Genomic DNA, 19923 nt, shown 5'->3' on the forward strand with positions numbered 1-19923 from the left:
CATATTTTTATCTGTGCTGTTTAAAAAAATAAAAGATGAAGCAATGTGATTTGGTAATTGTACTTTTTTCAATAAATTTGATTTTTAAGAATACTTTTTGAGTTTAATCCTTGCTTTCTTTGCTTGATTGTTGAGCAATGGGAAAAAACCTACCAAAAGGAAAAGAAGCCACCTCTTTTAGAGGAAACTGCTCATGGATTTAAACTATGTATTTTGACATGAAGAGAAAAAAATGGACAAGAGTTTCAAAAAATATCACAAATGAGCATTTCTGAAACATCAGACATATTTGGTTTTTGACAGGCCTAATAAGCAAATCAACATAGAGCTAAATACACCTTCCAGGGTGATCTCCCTTTTTGACAAGCACTGGTGGTGGGGGCCAGCTGACAGGCTGCCTGCAGCCAAGGTGGGGCTCTCTCCTTTGCATAGAGTGGTTCCTTCCCCTCTCCTCCCCCTGCAAGGCCCTGCTGACTCTCTGATGGTCCTTGCTGAAGCTGTTGGCATCAGTGTCTGAAGCATCTCTCAGTTTTGAAAGTTGGCTTTTCTTTTCTTTGGTCTGAATTCTCTAGCACTGCCAAAGCGTTTGAGGAAGGGTTTCCCACTGTCCTGGCTGTGGTTTCATGTCCCAGAGGGGCTGCTCCTGCTACCTGTCCTCTGCAGCTATTTGTCTAAGCCCACGCTGGCCTCGTTTGGGCCACTGGGCAACCAGTGAGCTGTTGGAGAGCCAGGGGTTTCTGATGGGTAAGAACCTTGGATTGGCTCCCCATGGGCAAAGGCAAACTCTAGAGCTGGAAGAAGCACACAGCTGGCATTGAGAGGAAGAAGCAAAGTGGCATCTTCCCCTCTTGGGTGGCAGCTCACTGCTGGACTGACCTTGCTGAAGCATGAAACTTCATCCTCAACATGCAGATCAGGTCTTGCACATGTGAGGTTATTAACCCTTAAACATGATGTTACATTATCACAGTAATCAGGAATGGAGAAGGTAAAAGTGCAGACAGTGGAGTTTCCTATGCTACCCTTTTTCGCTCCACAATTTTTGGTGACCCCAAGTCACTCTTTCTGTTTCCCTTTCCAGATGGAATTAGAAATGGGCATATGTTCTGAATTCATTTTTTATTCATAGTACCTGTGAGTGATCAAAGATTGCTTTTGCAGATTTGCAATTAAGCATCAAACTGAAATAAATGTCATTTCAGAATAGTCTGTTTGCAGTCACTGTTTTTATTTTTGCTTTACAGTATCTTTGAGGTACTCCTAATTCTGTGCACTGGAGTTATACAGTCATAAAATGGTTTGGGTTGCAAGGGACCTTTAAAGATCATCTAGATTCCAACCCCCCTGCCATGGGCACAGGTACCTTCTACTAAACCAGGTTGCTCAGAGCCCAATCCAACCTTGCCTTGAACACTTCCAGGGATGGGGCATCCATAGCTCCTCTGGGAAACCTGTTCCCCAGTGCCTCACCACCCTCACAGAAAAGAATTTCTTCCTTCTATCCAATCTAAGCCTACCCTCTTTCAGTTCCAAACTGTTGACCCTTGTTATGTTATTACAGGCCCTGGTAAAAAGTCCCTCTCCAGTGCTCTTGTAGGTCCCTTTTAGGTACCGAAAGGTGCTATAAGGCCTCCCCAGAGCCTTCTCTTTCTTCTCCATGCTGAACAATCCCAAGTCTCTCAGCCTGTCTTCATAGGAGAGGGGCTCCATCCCTCTGATAATTTTTGTGGCCTTCCTCTGGTCCTACTCCAACAGGTCCACATTTGACTTGTGGTTGTCACCAGAACTGGATATGGTATCCAGGTGGGGTCTCACAGGAGCCTAGTGAAGGGGCAGAATCATATCCCTTGATCTGCTAGTGTCACTGCTTTTGATGCAGTACAGGATGCAGTTGGCCTTCTGGGCTGCAAGTGCGCATTGCTGGGTTATACCCAATTTTTCATCTACCAATATGTATAGGGTTTGTGTAGCAAGGTTTTGGTAGTGAGGGGGCTACAAGTGTGGCTTCTTTGAAAAACTGCTAGAATCTTTCCCCATGTTCAATAGAGCCCATGCCAGATGGCTCCACTGCTGGCTGAGGCTGAGCCCATCGTCAGCAGCCCATCTATGGGATAACAGATTTAAGAAGGAAAAAAAGTTACTGCACAACAGCAGTTGCAAGCAGAGAAGAGAGGAGTGAGAATATGTGAGAGCAACGACTCTGCAGACACCTAAATTAGTGAAGAAGGAGAGGCAGGAGGCTGCTCCAGGCACCAGTGCAGATTCCCCTGCAGCCCATGGTGCAGACTATGGCAAGGCATGGTAAACCCATGGAGGTCCACAGTGGATCAGATATCCACTTGCAACCTGTGAAGGGCCCCATGCTGGAGCATTTGGATGCCTGAAAGAGGCTGTGACCCCCTGGGAAGCCTGTGCTGTCGCCCATGGGAGGGACTCTGCACTGGAGCAGGGAAAGGACTGTGAGGAGTCCTCCCCCTGAGGAGGAAGATGCGGCAGAGATACTGTGTCTGAAAACAACCTCATTCCCCATCCTGTCATTAATTATGTCACTAATTAAGATATTGAACAGAATCAGTCCTAATAGGCATCCTTGAGGAATACCACTTGATACAGATCCATTTGGACATTGAGACGTTGACTGCAACTCTCTGGGTGTGGCCATCCAGCCAACCCCTTATCCACTGAATGTCCCATCCATCAAATCCTTATCTCTCCAATGTAGAGAGACAGAGATGTTGTGTGAGGCTGTGTCAGAGACCTTATGGAAGTCAGGATAGATGACATCAGTTTCTCTTTCCCTATCTGCCAATGCAGGCACTGTAGGATAATATATAGAATAAACCTGTCAAGTTTTGATCGCCAACTTTATTTGTTCCCTTCAAGTCAAGTGGCATACATATGATATTGACAGACCACTGAGACTAATATTATTTTTCATTACCGTATTCTAGAAATACTTTGAAGGAATTTTGATAAAGAATAGAGCTTTAAAGTATTTTTAGTTAATATCTTGCAATAGGATAGTACACAGAAGAGGCTATTGCTATCAAATAGTGGTTTCTTATTTCAAAAAAACCTGGTTCCAGGTGCTCAGGCAACAGCTTTCTTTAGTTTTATGGTTTTATTTGCTTTAAAACTTTGACATAAACCCTGTAATTTACTGATAACTATGCTACCAAATGTATCCAGTTTAGAATATATAACAGGTAGTGGCAATTTGAAATTTAACTTCAAGTGTATTTATTTCCAGAAATAAAAATGCTGATTTTCATGTTAAATATCTAAAATAAGCGCTAGTCCCACCACCACCATCCATTGTTATTCATCTTAGATTTCTTCAGAGGTGTTTGAATGCAAGGGGAGGTATGAGAGTCCTACTTCCAAATAGAGAAAAATCATTAGGTAGTCTCTATAATATTTTAATTTTGTTTTTCAGTTATAATCAATAGTACCTGTTTTGCCAATGGGAGAAAAGCCCTCAGAGACTGATGTGCTGGCAGAGGGAGAACATCGGATTATATATATGTTTCTGACATCAGTGTTCTGATTTATCTAATGTTGTGTGACACAGTGACTAAATGCTCCATACTATCCATCCTCAGTGAACCAATATTTTCTAATAGTGAACCTTTTTTCAAAAATTGTAAATAATAATTTTAAATAATAATTTGCTAATTTGAGGTGTTCTTTTACTGTCTATGTGGAAAGCTCATAGTCTCTTTACTTTTCATAAACAATATTCCTACACGACATTAATGTATATTCCAAATTGATACTCCTGGGCCAGTAAGAGATAATTCATCAGCTTGCTACTTCAAATACAGCATTTTTAAAGCTGTCATGAAGCTTTGTTGTAACAGAACGTCTCTATGTTCTTTAATATTTATTTAGATGGGTATATTTAGTTACCGCTGTGATTCCTGTTCTGCCCGTTACCTGTTTTCATTATTTTTCCTTGTATTGAAAAGCAACACATTTTTACTACTGGAAACAGCAAAAAGCTGCTCCTACTAGATCCTCATTTTTCCACCGTATTTCCTTTTACCCCGTAGATACCACCTTCACTGCCTATCTGTCACATTCCCACATCTGTCCCTATTCTGTGCAAGAGTTTGCTGGGTTCCGTTATGTTTCAAGAAACCAGGCTTTTGAGAAGTCTGTTGGCTTCCAGAAAAAAAGTTGCACAAACCAGCCTTGTTCTAGGTCTCCTGTGTGAGAAGTGACAGAGCTGACAGCTGGTTGTAAAAAAAAAAAAAAAAAAAAAAAAAAAAAAAAAAAAAAAGGCAAGCAGAAAACTGAACTATGCCAAACATTTCACTTTCCAAATGGAGTAAAATGCCTGTTTTATGTGAACAAAAGAGTTTTGACTATTCCTTGTTCAAATAAGCCCTTCATCTTTAATTGATGTAGAGATTTGGATTGCAACCCCTTAATGAGTATTGACCAAGTTTGTGGCATGCTTTTCCTGGAGGTGTGTATAAAAGGAACATTAGCTGTAATGTTGTAGTAATGTGCTAGAGAAATGGAGCCCTAGGACCCTTACAAATTGCCTGGCCACTGTGATTAACCCATTCTGTCTTTCAACAGGCAGATGGCACATGAGAAGTTAACTTTCCAAAGGCAGCAGGATGTTGCAGGATCAGCCTGATGCTTGACAAATGTTTGAGCAGTTTCTGCTTTACAATTGCTGTTCAAACACAGAAATAAGAGGCTATATGCTTTTTCCCAATCAAGGTTTAAACAGACCTTTTGAGCATTATGAATGCAACCCTAAAAGTTAGTCTATCTCACAAGATTAATGTTTAGCTTCAGATCTTGGTTTCCCTTTTATGTTTAATGTGATTAATCGTTGATAGGGTTATCTAGAGATGTCCATAGATGTTTATGGCTTTAACTAAATGCATGGAGACAGCCAGCTCCAGCCAACCTCTACCTCTTTTAGATGGACAACAAGCGAGAGAACAGAGCTTGAAGCCTGGTTTAAGCCTGCTTTCCATACAGCCTCCCCTTCTCTTGCATCCTTTGAGCAGCTGGTGGCCACTGGTGTGCCTTAGAGCAGATGCACCTGCTGGTAAAGGTGCCAAAGAGCTGTTCTGGCAACTGTGTGCCACCACAGGCACAGCATTTCCTGGGCCAGCTCTTCCTCAGCAGGGATTTTTCTCCAGCATAGAGATCTACTGTTTGGGGTTTGGACACTGTTTCATTGACCTCATCTGTCACACTAATGATGGTGTCCAAAGTATGTGTTAGCATCCCTGCCTTGAGGCTTTCATAGCTTTGAAGACGTAACAGGGATGTCCCTGCTATAGCCATGCAGCGGTGAGGTGATGTGGCCCTGTATGCTGTGACCCTGAGGTCAGTGGTACCTGATACAGTCTCCAGGAGAAGGGCTGAGGGGGAGGGGATGGGAACATGGTGGGTGGAACGGGGAGTCCATCCCTTTGACAGATGTCAGAGTGAAAGAAGAGTCAAGCTCTCCCCGCTTGCTCAGGCTTCTGTGATGGCAGAAGGGCAGTCCTGAGCTCTTGAGTTGCGAAATTTATCCATCACTGACTAATGTTACATGAACTTCAGAATGTGTGGCAGAACAGAATATACGGCTTATAAGCTTTTTTAAAGGCTCCTGATGAAAGGGGAATTATAATACTTGCTTCTAAATGGGTGAGGGACTCCGTGTTTCTTGTGAAATTGCAGGTTGTATTTTCCCGTGGAACTTGCAGGCTACAAAGTATATTTAGATGCTTCACTGGTTCGTGGTAAGGTGGTATCGTACACAGTTACACCTCTCCAATTTTTCATGACACTTATGCTATTGTAAGAGCTCCTAGAGTTGAGAGCACTAAGGGATTTCAATGTTTTGATTCCTGCATCTTCTGTAGAAAGTGGATTGTTTTATTCCAGAGCTTGCATTGTATGGGCACCAGTGAAAGACAAGGGAATGTCAGGTGAGAAAGAGACTGGTGCTAGGTGTCTGCAGGAAATTGGTGAGTTTAATCAGCTAGAGGGCACCAATATTTCTTCTTAGGGCTGTTAAATTAGGCCATGTGGACTGCCAGCATATGGATGCATGAGAGAAACATGAGGGCTTTGCAAACAGTTGTGCTAAAATAATTATTGGTGTTATTTTAATAATGTTATCACAGATGAAGAAAGTGAGGTAGAAGTTTGTACCCTGGGACATTTCTTTCTCCTGCTTTACAGAGTAAACACTATAAATCCTTGAGTGTTTGTTTGGCTAGGTAATGCTTTCCAGAAATATGTCGATGAAATAGGCATCAGAGCCATAAATACTTCCCTATATTTATATTTTAAAGATGCAATAAAAGTAAGTAAATTTTAGACTCCTAAGCACCAAATTGCTTCTGAAGAGGGCTTGGATGTTAAAATGAGATATTTTAAAAATAAAGTTTTTAATATTGCCAGAACTGCACAGTCAGTGTTTGTGATCAGCGGTGTTTGTAGGCTCAGCTATATCCTAGTAAGTTTTGTTGTTGTGAGGCATGAGAAGGATCCTGAAACTGTTGAAGGGGACAGGAATATTGTAGGATTACCAGTTGATTGGTTAATTTAGAGGATTATGTTTTTAATGCCAAAAAATCCAGTTGCACAGAATTGCAGAGTATCTTAGGCTAGAAGGGATTTCTGGGGATTCTCTTCCCAGACCGGCTCAAAGCAGGTGCATGGTGGTTTTGCATGTTGTCAGTAACTTACCTTTACCTGGTTTTTGATTTGTGCAAGAAAGATTAACTATTTAGGTATTTTTCTTTTTGTGTAGTAGAGAGGCAAACAGCAAAGAAGGATAAAAGTTAAGGCAGAAAATGATCCAGATAACATTTAAGCATCACCAGATATCCCAACAGCATTTCACATATATTGGTTTGGGGTTTTTTTTTAGAAAAAAAATCCCATTTCTTTAGGGTAGCAGAAGGAACTTAATTTAAGAATTTGTGAATCAATTTTAAATTGTTCTTTTCATTGCTGACTAATATGCAGAAGGAATTGGTAAACAGTAAGGGCAAAGGCTATACAGCATTTTTTTAGCCAGTGGTTCTGTTTAGACTTAATCGCTATAATGCAGTGTTAAAATTTACAAAACAGCTTGTAATTGCAGTAACTTATTTAAACCAGCTATTGTGGTTATGTCTGCTGAGGAAACTTAAACTTCAATGTTCCCCAGCCAACTAATAGCAGCAAATTGACTGCGGGTCTCTTGAAGGAATATCTAAATGTAGGCTGTTGAATAATCCCTTTGGGGGCCCTGTAACTATTTTTGTGCCTGGATATGCGTCATCAGTGGGTATTTTCTCTGGTGACTAGCTTACATCAGTAGGTCTCCTACCATACGCTCTATCAGTGAGTGACTTATGATTGATGGGAGTCACGGCTGCTGTTTAGCTTTTATCTGTGACCTCAAATAATGGACAACAGGAATTTCCAGGCTGTTAAATTCCTTGAATGACTGAAGACACGGGATGGCTCTGCTGATAAACGCAGGTAGTACCCAGATACTGGGTGTTCACCGGGGGCTGAGGCGGGGAGGAAGGAGAGGGGGGTTCCTCGTCTGCAAGGCGGTGAATCCGGCGCCGACGTGTAGCCGTAAGGTGCGATTCCCGGACGCCAAGGAAGTGGCCGCGCCGGAGGAGCGTCGAGCGACCGTGATGCTCTCTCCCGAGCTCTCCAGCCATCCGTGTCCGCCGGTGGCAGTGGCGTTTCAGTGTGTTTAACTGGCTGATCTTTAGGGCAGTTTGTCGGTTCATTTTATCCCAGGGAGACACGCTGTTTGCAGCTCTGCGGAGGGAAATGCTGTGGAATTTTCAGCTGCAGTCTGGTTGTTTTTTTAACCCTTTTTGTTACCGACTATCAGCGGCGAGTGGATTTATTGGAGTGCTTCACCCAGGTGCTGCCTGAGCTAAATCTGAAGGTGCAGTAGGCTACATGGTCTTAAGGTTAAGTTGCACCTGCCACAGTGACCCACTGAGCATGCAGTCGTAATTAATTTACTAGTGTTCAGTACTTCATATTAAAAAAAGAAGGACTGCAGACACTGTTATCCCCTCTTTCTCTGTCCACTCTGCCTTTCTGTCAGAAGCTGACAGGCGAAATGGGGCTGCAAGACAGCTACAAAATTTTTTTGTGTTACCTGTGATGAATTTAGCAGCTCGACTCAGCTCTACGGCGAGGTACTTTGTCATTTCTTCTTCTTTCCCTCTTATTCTTCCTGTCTCAATCCTTTTGATACAGCTGTGATGGGAAACAGGAGATCAGCTCTCTGTGAACTTGTGCTCAGAAGTCTCTCAAGCCCTTCTCCTGGCAACCAGGGAGAAAAAATGACAGACATGGATACTCCCAGTGTGATTGATGATTAAAAAAAAATAAATCCTTAATGCTGTTTATCGCACGGCATTGTTTGGCTGAGGGAGGATAGCAGCTGGATCCAAATTCTTCCTCACCACTTCTTCCTGTTGGCAGGTGGCCTTCTGCACAAGCTGGGCTTGTGAACTCTCATGCGGGTCTTACTTATTTGAGTACCTACTATTGTTTTTCATTGAGGTGACAGCAGATTGGGCTTTGTGCAAGATTTTGAGACTTGAAAAGCTTCAGAGGGAAACCAGGAGCTTCATTGTAACTCGCCCGTGTGTCTCTGTTAATGAATGAAACCAGGCTTCCTGCAGGAGCCAGTTAACCCATGTCTTTGCCTTTGTTGACACTGTGCTTACAGGTGTGTTTTGTCATAGTGTGGATGGGCTCATTCTGAGCCATACAGGTTGTCTATACCTTTCTGTTCCTTTCAGACTGATCCTGGTCCAACAAATGCACTGGGTATGAAGTGAGTTTCCTCATCTGATCTGCACAATTGAGTGCTGGTTAAGAATTCCATTTGGCAAAAGCAGTAGGAAGAGAAGCCGCAATTTAAAAGAGGCTTGGAAGGTCAAGGGAAAGGAGGGAATGGAAAGGTTTTCATTGAACTGTGATTTACTTAATTTCTATAATTCCTTATAGAATTCCTATACGTTTCCTTTATTTCTATTTTTTTCAGTCAGTTCAGTAAGACTTTGTGATCATGACAAACTAGTTATATAACTCAAAATCTGTAAAAGCTTAAGCACAAAAATATTTGATGAATCTTGAGTCATTTGCATTAAAAATCAGTGGATTTTCCTGACGTGATTTGAAAATGTGAAGTTTGCTAACTGGTTGATGCTGCTATATCTATTATTTACCTCAGCTTTCTAGGAATCATTATGCCTGGATACACAGCAATATCTTTTGGCCAAAATCGACCTAATTTCTCCCCATTTTTAGGGGTATTATATTTTAGGGTAGTGCTAGTATTTTAGAGTGGGTTTCATTTACAGTGTTTTTGCAAAAGCTCAGCATATTACCTTTCCAGAAAGACTCTGCAGGCCTTCAAACGTTTCCAGAAAGGGTCATCGTTTTCTAAGAAAAAGTGTTGGCAAGTTGCCTGCTGTTTCCTGATGCTTGGCACTGAGGCCAAGGCAGAGGGATGAAATCCAAACTGACATGTGGCAGTGTGTGTAGGTACCTTCGTGTGCTGCGACAGAGGTGTCATGTTGGGGACAAACTTAATTTAGGTGCTGACCCTGCAGTGATGTCACGCCCTGTGGATGCCTGGGTCCATATCCCTACACGCTGTTGCCTTCAGTGACTAAGTGCAGGCACTGAGTTCTTCTGGCACAGCTTGAATTGAGGAACAATTACTGCAGTGGCTAAAGCCTTGTTTTTTCAGAAGAGCCTTCACCTATTCAATGGCCACCTCTAAAATCTTGGAAGTCACCCTGCACATAGGCTAACCAGATATCTCATCTGTTTAGTTAAAATAATTAGGAGTTGTGGAGCAAGGGATACAGCGCATTCACTGAAAGTCAAAGTATTCACTGCTGCATCTTGTAATAACTCCATTGGCAAACCTCTCCCTCCTCCAGCAAAGTGTGTTGGTGTTTCAGTGTGCAAGTAGTTCCCACTGGGCACAGGACTGTAATTACCGTAATTGGGAGGCAAAAACGGAGACTGAATCTGACATGGGAATATCAGGGGCTTCATTTTGAGTTTTTTTAAAAGATTAAATACAATTAATTTCTGTCCCACCTGTTAAATCTATGACTGCACACTCTGTACAGCTGCTGTAGTGTTGGGTATTTGTTGAGGGTCATAACAATGAATTGGTATTTAATAGTTTTCATTTTGACAAAGTACTCTCAGCACTTAAATACTCTTGAGACTAAAGAGGTGCCCTGAGATGGAAAGAACAGCAAAAAAATTAGAAAGTTCATCTTGCCATGGCACTCCCTTTTGACAGCACTGTTTTGTTTGAAGAGTGACTGCTCAGTCATTAATGAAATTATAAACACAAGTAGATATATGTTGCTACTGTGAGCCAGCTATACGTTGTAAAAAATATTCTGAAATATGAGTCAGAGTAGTGATTCACATCTTCAGGGCACATGATATCTTTTGTTTGTTTTAGTTGAAAATCATTTTATTATAGTTAGCAATATGTGATCTCTCGTGGTGATCTTTGTGTTTCCAAAAAGTCCCATTGAAATTATTGAACCAGTTCCTAGATACTTGGAAACTGCAATTTTGGTCAGTTTGTGTGAGGAAGAGCTTGGATAGTTTCATTGGTTTGGGTTTTGTTCATTCAGGTATCGTGGAGGAAATAAGAATTAGCTGTCACTGCATTTAGGCATTACTTTTCTGTAGTGAAAAATAAGGAGTTACTCATAAACATTGCTAATATTTGTAGTGAGCAGAGTAACAAAGAGCAAAGAGGAAGAAAAGTAAGGCAGTGAAAGTACAGTCTAAAGAAAAACTGGAACAGTGAGAAAAGCTATTGTTATTTCATTTTTGTGGTATATAATTTTTTAAATCCAATTGACTTGATGAATGAAGAGCCTTCCATCTTTTTGATGTTACTGTGTACAGTGATATGAATGAATGGAGTCAGGACTTCAGCTCTTCCTGTACATTCTGTGCTTGATGACCTTGGTCCTGAAACCTTTAGTCATCAGCTCAGTCCTTCCTGCAAGTGGCCAGTGACTTTCATAAGACTGTTGAGATCCAGGACCAGGTTGTCGGTAAGCTCATAGATTTGTAAACATGACATCGAGTTAGTTTTGAAAGGAATCCACCCATTTGTTTGCACTTGGGGAAGAAGAGAGAAGGAATATACTGCAAGTGTACTCTGTGTACTGTGGCAGATGGGAAGGTACCTCCTATATGTCAGTAGTCCGGCACCAACTCCTGTAAACTGTGGCAAAGTCTTTTCTTCATGTCCTGTTTTGTTTCCTGTATCTACAGAGTGCAGTAATTCTTGTAGTGATTTTTGTTCTTGGCAGTATTTCTCAAAGTGAGTGCCACAAAGTGAGCATTTTTCCTGCAGGACCTCAAACAGCTCAACAAGTGGTGTGCTGCCAGTGACTCAGCCAGCATCCCTGTCCATCTGCTTGCAGCCACCAGCACTCCCTACCAGACGCCTGTTTTCAGATGCAAGCCATACGTGAAGACTGGGACAGGAGTGGGTAAGGGAGAGGGTTATCCTGGGTAAGAGGTCCTGTACTCCAAGGAGACAGCAAGGGAAGAAGCTCCCTTCCAACCCATTTAAATTTTTCCTGAGGCAGATCCTGGCCTTTTGCGTGGTGTTTAGATTGGCTTGGAAACTTGATGTAAAGGAGCAAAAAAGAAATGCCACACACTGACATCTCCAGGAGCCTTGATAATGTCAGGACACCTGACAGTACAAGGGTACTTCAAAATGGTACTGTCCTGAAGGATTTACATGATATGGCAATAACTAATAACATGAGTGCAGTACAAGGCACTAACTCAAGATTGCAGAGTAGTTTGCCAAGTGTCTGTAGTTTCATGACGTGACTTTGTCCCTCTGCAGACAGGCCTTTAACATTGAGAAGTTTTCCAGAAACTCATCCAGCCTTTCTTTTTCTCAAGTATGATTGTCAGTTGCTACCCTGCTAGTTAGAAATAATAGCAACTAAGTTAAAAATGAAATTCCTTTTTCAGGTTAGTAATTTTGTTTTCACAAACTTATTCCAACATCCTAAAGGATGGACTCTCTGCAACTTTCTTCTTGTACACTTATTTATTCTTTTAGGCTGTGAAGTGAATGTATGTTTGGGAATTGCTCTGTGTGCTGCTTATGACTGTTTTTGTTCAGGGACAGAGGAGATACAAAGTCTATCCATGAGGTTGTGACATCTGCTGTCCCTTGCTTGGGAGGTAGGATATCACATCTGCAGCGTGAAATTTCCTTCCCTCCAGGGAATTCTATTTCCATATACAAAGGCCAGCCAGAAATCCTAATCTGGAAATCTGTAATTTGGGAATTTAAAAAAAAAAAGGGTTATTACAAGTAGGAGACAGAAAACTCATTAAACACCCTTCCACTAACATGCAGGGAAAAGTAATAGTAGCCAAATTTTCGCAGTCTAACCAAATCATGGACCATCACACTGAGTAAAGATAATTAGGAACCTTTGAGGCTGCTTTGATAGTAGGTCTTCATCCTCCACTCAGGGCCATGCACTGGTGAAATACAGCCTGTCTTTGAATGTGAGATGGTGATTTTTCATCCTCTTGACCAGGAGCTCAGGTCTCATTCCATCAGAAGCTTGCCCCTGCTTACACGAGGGAGCAAGGCTACAAATCAGAAGGTCAGTGTTTTTTTAGTTTAGTATTTTATACTTGCATTGCTATTAAATTAGATATCACAGTGGTAAGCCCAGAGCCAAGATCACCTAGAAGGGAATAGCTGTCTCAAAGAAGTATAAAGTAGTAAAATGGTGCCAATGAGCAAAAGAGTATTACTTTAACTACCAGGAAAAAAACTATTATGGTGAGGGTCTGTTCTCCTGGTGGAAACCAGAGGAGCTGATGAGTTTGAGCAATTCAAAAGTGACCTGGACAAGATACTGTAAAATATACTACATAGATTTTTCTTCCTTGGATACGAGATGATCTAATAGACTTCAGTATTTCCTTTTGATCTAATTTCTGGGATTCTAAGATCACTTTTAAAAAAATGTCGTTCTCTTGCCTATCTCACTGCAACACCTTCATGAAAATTTTTGGCCCATTTCCACGAAGTGAGGCATTTGCAGTATTTCAACATGGTAGATATTTGAAGACTCCAGAAAGGTTTCTCATGGTCATATCTTTCTGTTGCTCCATTGTAAAATTCTCAGATACTTGATGAGAGTTTTGCTTTAAAATTGTAAGGTATTTATATCTAGCTGCTCTTTAGAGGCCCAAGTCATATCCATGCCTCTATTCCAGGGTAGCCTTCTTTCTTTAAAGCTACAGTTTGGCTTTACAGGAAATAATAATCATGCCTACCATACTGTAACTCAATATTCAGGACACATGATATCTCTTTCTTGACTTCCTATAAAATGTCATTTGTAGCTTCATTTGTTTGTTCTGGTTTGACTATAGTATAAACAATATTTTATTAAAACATTAGCTCTAAGTTGCAGTTCTTTCTTGAGAGTGCAAGATCTTGCAAAAAAGATTACTGAAACTGAAGGGCAAAACCACATATTAACAGAAAAATGAATAATGAGTCTGTTTTCATATGGATTTTTTCTAAAAGTACAGCTGTAGTTGAACTAAATGTACTGTTTCTTCCACTGCCAGTCAGGAAGCCCTCACAGACTTTTGACAGTGCCGCCAAAAAATTAATGCTTCAGCTGTTTAAAAGATATCAAAAGCTAGTTTGACAATTGTAATCTCTTCCAGGAATTCCCTTTCCCCATTTTCCCTCCTATAAAAAACAGATAACAAGATGCTTATATAGTAGAAATGGAAAGTCAGAGCTATTTTATGAAGCACTGTGCATTCCTTCCCAGCCTTAGGAGATGAGGCATGACATCTCCACGACGGGCTAGGAAATGCAGGCACTCTGTTGTGTAAGTAGCATTTGCTTCAAGGATTAGCTGCTTGCCAAGATAGTGCAGATTTAAATGTTTCCTAAGCCATTTTTGAGTTTTTACGTAACATGGCAGCCACAGGAGAGCTGTGGAGATGCTGGGTAGAGACTCAAAGCAGTGACCAAGGAAAGACAAAACCCAAAGGAAGCAGAGAAATAGCTGCATGTGCTGACACAGCAGAACTAAAGGCAAGAGAACGCAGCACCAGCCTGGCTTCTCTTGAATTTCTGTCCTCAGTTTTACACGCCCTGAGATGGGACAAACTGAAAGGAGACGCTGCTTGAACTTTTGTTCTGAAGCATCTCGAAAAGGCACTGAGACATGGACTCAAAGGTCAGAAGTGTTCCCTTTTCTGGAACAAATTCCCAGGACAGCTGTTAATACCACACTGTTTTTTAAGGCTAATCTTAATAGTATTCACTGGTACGTAATAAAAAATATAGTATTACTGTGGCTGTGGTGAGGAGCGGTTTGGTTCTTCTCTAGTAACTGAAAGGAGATTCTGTGTTAGGAAGAGTGAAATAATTAACGATGTTGCCAATAAAAAAAGCCACTGTATTTGCAGACGGTGCCCTTGCGTTCAGCAAATGCCAAGTAGAGAAATGTCACTTTATGTGTACAATGGATTATAACTGCACAAACACTGTACAATTACGCGCTGGGTCAGAAGGGCAAGTTACCTTCTCTCAGCCAATTATTTTAAAAGCAAACACAACTATCAGGCACACAAACATCAGGCGTTGTGGCAGGGGGAACAATAAAGTAATGACTCTGACAATGCAGGCTAAATAAAAAAGAGTCTATGTAACAAGCCTTGGTATTGTGGGAGGTAATTTTTACCATGTCTGCACTATATGGCATTAGAATCATCATCTTTAATAATGGAGAAACAAACGCTTCCTTCCACCACTTACATACACTTATATACTGTTATGTTGTTCTGATGCTTGGAAATGCAAAAAAAAATATACATTTCTTCAGTACTTTCTTTGATGCTGAAATGTTTGTAGTCCACATGCCCTTGTAAACAACTTTGTGTACTACAAATGGTTTGTATCGCCATCATCTGATGCACCCTGCCTCTCAGTTCTTCTGTGGTCTCTGACTGACTTTAGTAAATGGAATAAAGGACAGTTCTGCAAGTGAACTTGTGCAAGAGGACGTCCTTGGGTGTTTATTGCTTGCACCTGTTTTGTAGGTGTTCTATTTGGTATTTTACTCTGCATGTTTTGCCTGAAGCTTCATTGGATTCAAATCTAAAGAGGCAGAAGGCTCTGGGGATGCTGTGGCCATCTTGGGTGCATACAGGATAGCTGTGCTGTACTTGGATTCCTAAGGTTTTGCTCTAATACTGTCATGTTTGTCTTCTTTCAATGTGCTTGCCTCTGTACTTGTTCCGGCTTCTCTCTGGGTCGTAGGAAAGAACACACTTCAGCAGGAATTGTGTTACCATCCGTGCCTGAACCTTTGTGCTCGCTTGACCTCATACCTCTAGGAAGCTCAGCTGGCAAACATAGCACAGACCTTTGTGGCAACAACCCTCTGGGAGCATGGGCAACCTCTAAGGTTATCCTGCTCCATATATGCGAGGTATTTTCATTGACAATGTCTTTTACACAGGTTTGAATCACTGCGGCTTTCCTGAAGTGGAAGCACTGCGCTCACTGAGGACCTGCTTGAATCCAGCTCTGCTGGGCAGGACGGGTTGGCAGAAGTTAAATGGAGAGTGTTAGTTTGAAAAATTTTATGAGGTCACACTCCTTTTAAATTGGTTACACCGATGGCTGTCTGGTTTGTTGCTTTGTCCTTGCTTAATAGTACTGTTTATGGAAAAATGAATTGCTTTGCAGAAGGAGGCCAAAGGCTCATGCTGTGTTTCCTTACTGGGATCTTCGTGTTATTACAGGCATACAAAGATTTGGCCTGAAGTGGAGATTAATTAGGAAGAATAGTGACTAATTACTGTTTGACTTGTTCCTAAGCTCTGTGGTCACCATGTTAGAAATGATTTCCCAAACTGCAGGAGATAACAGAAGGTTATTCCTGGTTTTCACAATGTCCATATTGTTAGAGCTTAGTGCTGTGTGTATTCTGAATCAGCTGCTACCTACGCAAGTCGGGTTCAACTTCCCATCCAAAACCACTTCTGGGGTTTTTCTCGGGTCACAAGCAGTGGTCAGAAGACACCACGGTTCCCTTAGACAAGCCATTTCTTTGCATGTGCACCAGACTGTGTGACAGGAAGAAATGAGGTTCTTAAAATACCCACTTTTTTGTTTGTTCTGCATTCAGGAGTTTGGATGTGCAATGCTTGTCCTACATGACCTGTGTGTAGACTCATGGTATGTTTGTGGAAGATGTAGAAATACGATGTACACTAAGAATTAGCAGAAGGCTGAGACCAGTCTCCAGGCAGAGATGCTGATTTTGCATCTACAGTTGTTCTACTGGAAAATAAATAAATAAAAACCCAACCAAGGTAATAGATAGGAAGACAGGATTAATTTTTTTTAAAAGGAAATCAAATCTAAATGATGGTACTCTGCACTTTTGCAGACTGTCTACTTAAGGAGCTGAGAGTGAGTTAGAAACGTTGATGAAGCCTCTATTCTGTGAGGTGGGTATGTGTTTTTTATTACGATTTTGACAAAGCGTAGAAAATTCAAATCATTTGCCCGAGTCCAGGCACAGAGCTACTTAAGAGCTGTGAATAGAGGCCAGAAATTTTCTGCCACGGCAGAATTGTTCTGATCAACAATTGCCAAATAAGTCTTTTGCCTGCTCTGGAAGGAAGTGATGAGTTTTTGCATTCTGTTAGTGTTTCAAGTTGGCTCTTTTGATTTTTGATTTCTGACTAATGGAATAAAGTGACTCTTACAGATACTTTTGCTCTGTTGTCCTGTGATCCTAGCCTTAGATCACGGTTTGGGGAGATAACAGTCTGTAATAGGGGAGTCAGTGGAAATCAAACATGTCCACTGGATCTGGGCCAAACATAATCTGGGGTTCAGAAATGTTCAGTGCATTTCACTACTTTTTTATTTTTTAGCACTTCGTCATGGTCAGATGCACCAGCAGTTTTTAATAAATCCCCTTTCACACTCAGACTTGCAGCTCAGTTTTGCAGGCCTATGGGGGCTGGATTATTGATAAGTCTGAGAAGTGAAAACTGAACATTTGTAGGTGCAGCAATTACAGGCAGCCAATCTAGTAAATCTTGTAATTTTGATAACCTTTGTTATTACAAGATGCTGCATGCAAAACTGTCAGCTCTGCTTGCCCTCTACATGATTAACTTGGACGTGGACCCTCAATGCTTCTGTGTGCTAGGCTGGTCACCCACCACGGCTTGAGCCAGCCCTGCTTCTCAGGGACTCGTTTTGGGCAACGACCTGGTAAATCCTCTCTCTTGCTTTCTTGGTTATTTGCACTGGTTTCCCTTTTGGCTTTGGGAGATAAACCTAGTGAGTAGGACTACTCCCTCTTGCTTCATGCCATCGGGATCCTGGATTTGTTGTGGCAAGAACATAAGTCAGGATTGGAATTTTCTTTAAACTGGTGTTTGCCTTTAAAAGCCTTTTTTGGAATAAATTACTCTCTCAGTAAGTACCCAAAATAGGTATTGATTAAAATATGAATTTATGCATGCCAGCATTTATCTCTTTTGTATCTATTCACAAATACCTACTGAAATTGACTCTAGCTCCATATGGATCCCAATCTCTTCCCTCCCCAGCTGTCAGCTTCTCCTCACCTGGATGAATAAAAGGGAGCAGAGTGCTGGGCCATCAACTGGGGGTGGGTGTTAGCAGAAAACTTATACTGAATGAATATGTTTTTCTCTGGGACATCACGTGGCTCCTCAAGTGCCTATCAGTTTGGATGGAGAATGCATTAAAAGGTGATGCAGTGTTGGTGCCAGTTTTAGTTTAATGCTCTGAAAAGGAATGAAAATATTCAGAGGGAGAGTTACATGCTGATTTGCTTTCTGTGTGGCAGTGGTGTGGAACAGCTATTATTGCTTTAGAAGCTTTTCAGTTACACATTATGGCTATCAATTAAAACACTTAATTTTTAATCTGAAATTTACACTTGATTGAAGTAGAGCTGACAGTCCTGCTTGTACTCTGCTCATAGGGCTATAAGAAAGCTGAGATAACCCTCTGCCCTGAGACCTTCCATTCTTTGAGCATATGCACCATTTATTTTGCTCAGTTCTGAAGTGTTTAAGTTCAAAATCTATGGTGAGATTTGTAATGCATCATTTGATTGAAATCATGCAAAATCCGTTGCTGTAGTGTAAAATAGTGTGAAATCTCTGAGACAGAAACACCCATTTCTCCTGCTGTAATGCATCTGGAGGCTAAAGATGCAGGTTCTCCCATGTCACTGCAAGATGGGCGGTGGGATGGCACAGCTCGATGCCTCACTGCCCAATGGCACTGCTAGAAAACCTGCCCTGGTCGATCAGCATTTTTGATGTGAACCAAATCCTCAAAGTCTCCAAAATGGGAAAGTTATGTTCCAGTATTAAGTGCTGTTGCCATTAAACAATGATTCCAAAATTACAGGGTTCTTGGCTTCTAGTGCTGAGTGAAAGGGTGGGCACCTAAGTGGTCGTCTTCGGTTGGCTGATGCTTTGGTGAGCTGAAATGGTCACAGTGATTGGAGGTTTTTTTGGAGATTGCTTTTGCACTTCCTTTAGAAACCAGGCATGAGCCCACAGTTTTCTGTCCTGTTGGCAGCATATAGTTATGTTGTCAAATTTAGAGCAGTTTTTAAAGATATCTAGAGAAATAGGACAGAGAAACAGCTAAGGAGAATAGAAGACAAAACTAGTTGGAAGAAAAATTAATGGCAGAAGGTTTCTGAAATACTTTACTTCTCTAAACTGGGACAAACACTTGACAACTCTTAGGCAGTAAGACATCTTACTTCAGAACATTTTCAATATTGCTTCAGTTTTATTTTGCATAAAGATATTTTGATGTCATGAAGGTATTCCAACTCATCTTGTATGTCTTGTTAAATTGGGGTAGCACAATACTGTCAAACTGTTAGTAATGGAGTATTTTGTTATATCACAAGGCCTATTACTTTCATTGCTCTTCATTTAAACCAGGGACAAAATTTATGTTTTATGGAACTTTTCTATCAAGTCAGTAAAATTTTCTTTCAGGAGAAAAGCCCCAGTGTGAAAAGTTTGGATGAGTTACACAGTTTTACAATTTTTTCGATTCTTACTATGCAGTTTCACAAATGAGTGAAATGTGCCTTCTTTTATTGTCTATGAACCCCCATAAACCCCTAGAACTACATATTTATGAAAGCATAGGATTTCAGCACAGACAGGGCTGACTTTTACATTTCTGTGAGACTGTTTACAGTTGACTGGTCTCAGGAATAAAAACGCAGCTTTTTTACATGTATGTTTTACGACTATAGAACTTGCACATACTCTGAGCCGTGAACCAAAAGCTGCAGATGAGCCAGCAGAGAGGAAGGAATTGTCTGCTATACAGCAAAAGGAAGTATTTGCCGTATTATTGAAGCACATGGCCTTTTGCCCATCTTTGATACAGTATTTAAGGGTTGTGCACCCAAAGTCTGCTGCCCTCTTGACCCATCATTCATCACTGGCTGTAGATGAGGTAGATGAGATGCAGCTTCATAGGAGAACCATTGTTTCAGCCCTGCACAGCTCCTCAGAGAACGGAAGCTGCAGACCAAGTGGCTCCCTGTGATTCACCGCACTGCTCAGCCTCCTGGTGTTTTCTCTTTTACCTATAGCTTTCCTGGCCCTGCTCTGTGCTGGCCAAGGTAGGCAAACACATGAAGAAGGTGTGGATTTGATTGCTTTCCACTCAGCTCACTGGGATGTGAATGAGAATGAGCGTCTGGGATTTTTATTCTATATTAAAAAGGGAAAACCAGATACAATCACGCATTCACCTTGGTG

The 19923-nt window shown here is 41.3% G+C and overlaps 1 protein-coding gene and 1 long non-coding RNA gene across 10 annotated transcripts in view; one reads left to right on the forward strand and one right to left on the reverse strand.

Annotated features, from left to right (window-relative positions):
* HIVEP2 (HIVEP zinc finger 2) overlaps window positions 1–19923 on the forward strand; it is a 138333-nt gene that overhangs the window by 47384 nt on the left and 71026 nt on the right. The window contains exon 1 of one of the 9 annotated variants that reach the window (XM_032681482.1): window positions 7321–7494. The exons of 7 other annotated variants lie outside the window; for them this stretch is intronic. The gene's annotated coding sequence lies outside the window, so the exon portion shown is untranslated. Of the gene's footprint in view, window positions 1–7320; window positions 7495–16519; window positions 16582–19923 lie in introns of those variants that run through there. One more of the 9 variants, XM_032681484.1, reaches the window with a different exon arrangement.
* LOC116783716 lies at window positions 7481–8550 on the reverse strand. Its single transcript, XR_004355801.1, has 3 exons — window positions 8451–8550; window positions 8141–8307; window positions 7481–7788 (listed from the first exon to the last, which is right to left on the reverse strand). It is a non-coding gene; the product is annotated as an uncharacterized LOC116783716 (long non-coding RNA).

This window comes from Chiroxiphia lanceolata, chromosome 3 (assembly GCF_009829145.1).
Source record: "Chiroxiphia lanceolata isolate bChiLan1 chromosome 3, bChiLan1.pri, whole genome shotgun sequence".
Classification (NCBI taxonomy): domain Eukaryota; kingdom Metazoa; phylum Chordata; class Aves; order Passeriformes; family Pipridae; genus Chiroxiphia; species Chiroxiphia lanceolata.